Source organism: Penaeus monodon, chromosome 28, assembly GCF_015228065.2.
Source record: "Penaeus monodon isolate SGIC_2016 chromosome 28, NSTDA_Pmon_1, whole genome shotgun sequence".
In the NCBI taxonomy this organism is placed as follows: Eukaryota; Metazoa; Arthropoda; class Malacostraca; order Decapoda; family Penaeidae; genus Penaeus; species Penaeus monodon.
In genome coordinates this window covers 26093968-26095953 of record NC_051413.1, presented here as the reverse complement: position 1 = coordinate 26095953, position 1986 = coordinate 26093968, and positions in this window count along the sequence as shown.

Below are 1986 nucleotides of genomic sequence, written 5' to 3'. Positions count from 1 at the left end.
GTCCGATACTGCGCCACCGATGCCGAGGCGCTGCTGTCGTGGAAGGAATACGTGCTTTCAACGCGTACGTTTACGGGCGTACCTTTGAGGTATTTACGGATCACCGCCCTCTTACCTTTATTTTCAAACGTCCCACTAAGACCGCAAAGATGTCTCGGTGGAGTCATGAAATAGCTTCTTACGATTGTAAAATAACTTACAAACCGGGTGCCGCCCTTCATGTGCCGGATCTGTTATCACGAGCCGTAGCCGCGATAGATTTGTCAACGATAGATCCCGACCAGTTTAGGAACAAGCAGCTGGATGATCCATTATGCCGCGAGGTAATAGAATTTGTCGAAGAGAAGGCCTTGCCACGTGTAAAGATCCCCGCGTCGTTAGACGAACTGGAGGTAAACAACGGCGTATTATACCACGTGCGAGAATTACCATCTGGCTTAGTGAGTCAACTCGTACTGCTACCTAAAGTTCGCCCTGCAGCAATGAAAATATTGCATAATAGCAGTACAGCCGGTCATCCAGGGATATTTAGAACCTATAAGAGACTACTTTGCAATACTGCAGAAAGTACATTCAGTCCTGCCCAACATGTCAAAAGCGGAAGACGATCCAACGCGGGCGTGCTCCTCTGGCAGCCAACCCGCTCGCGACGGAGCTGTTCGAACGAGTTTCGGTTGATCTGATTGACCTGCCGGTTGCGAGTAATGGCGACAGGTACGTAATAACTATCGTAGATGAGTTAACGCGGTTCATACAGTTGGTACCCATGAAGTAAGGATGCGCACACAGTCGCAGACGCCTTAATTTCACACTTTATAACGCTTTTCGGGCCCCCCGCCACACTATTATCAGATAATGGGAGCGAATTTACAAGCGAGTACTTCAGAGAAATCTGTGAATTGCTCGGAACGAAAACGCGATATACCACCCCATACAACCCAGCTTCTAACGGACTAGTCGAGCGATGCAACCGCGTGATCAAAGACTGTTTAGCAGCATTATGCGAAGAAACGCCTCGTACTTGGAATACCCGACTAGAGTACGTGCGATTAGCCCTCAACACCGCTTTCCATAGATCTGTAAACAACCAGCCTCTGTATCTGTTAACGGGACGCGACCTTTCCCGTCGGTCTCACAAACCACCACACGAGAGATGGCGAGATCGGGAAGCGTCAATTGGACTTATTAGCTGCTCGCGACGCCGCGGTCACGGGAACGCAGAATGTTAGAGAAGAAAATATGGAGGGAGTAGATCGAAGGACGAAGGCTATTCCAGAACTCAGGGAGGGATCTTTCGTTTTGCGTAAAAGTCCTCCAGGTCAGGGTAGTGCAGGCTTGTCATCTAGATGGATTTTAGAATTATAAAGAAAGTTGGAACAGTATCATATATCGTGAGAGACATTAAGAAGTACACGGAGCATAGAGTTCATAGGAATCAAATCGTACCATTTAAGATAGATAATGAATTAAGAGTCCTTATGCCCGAAGGCGTTGTCCAACCCGGAAAAACAATGGTTGATTCAGGTGATATTGATCCAGATGATCCAATCGATGTTATGCTGTTAGGTTTAGTAAGATCCTCAAATGCGTCGTTCTAATTCAGCTAGTTGAATTATGTAAAGCTGCACACGATGTAAATTTTGTTTGCAAGATTGCAATTGTATGTCAATGTAAGTGCATTTTGTCTCGTATATTGTATTAGTATGTGTATTTGTCTTGTATATATGTATTAGTATGTGTATTTGTCTTGTATATATTGTATTAGTATGTGTATTTGTCTTGTATATGTTGTATTAGTATGTGTATTTGTCTTGCATATATTGTATTAGCATGTGTATTTGTCTTGTACATGTTGTATTAGTATTTGTGCATTTCCATTACTAATTAAATGTGCATTACTAAAATGTGTTAATGTTTGACATGCTAATTTTTTTGTAGAGCTTAATGTGAACATTAACTTGCTTAACTTCTTGTCTGATGTTTTTT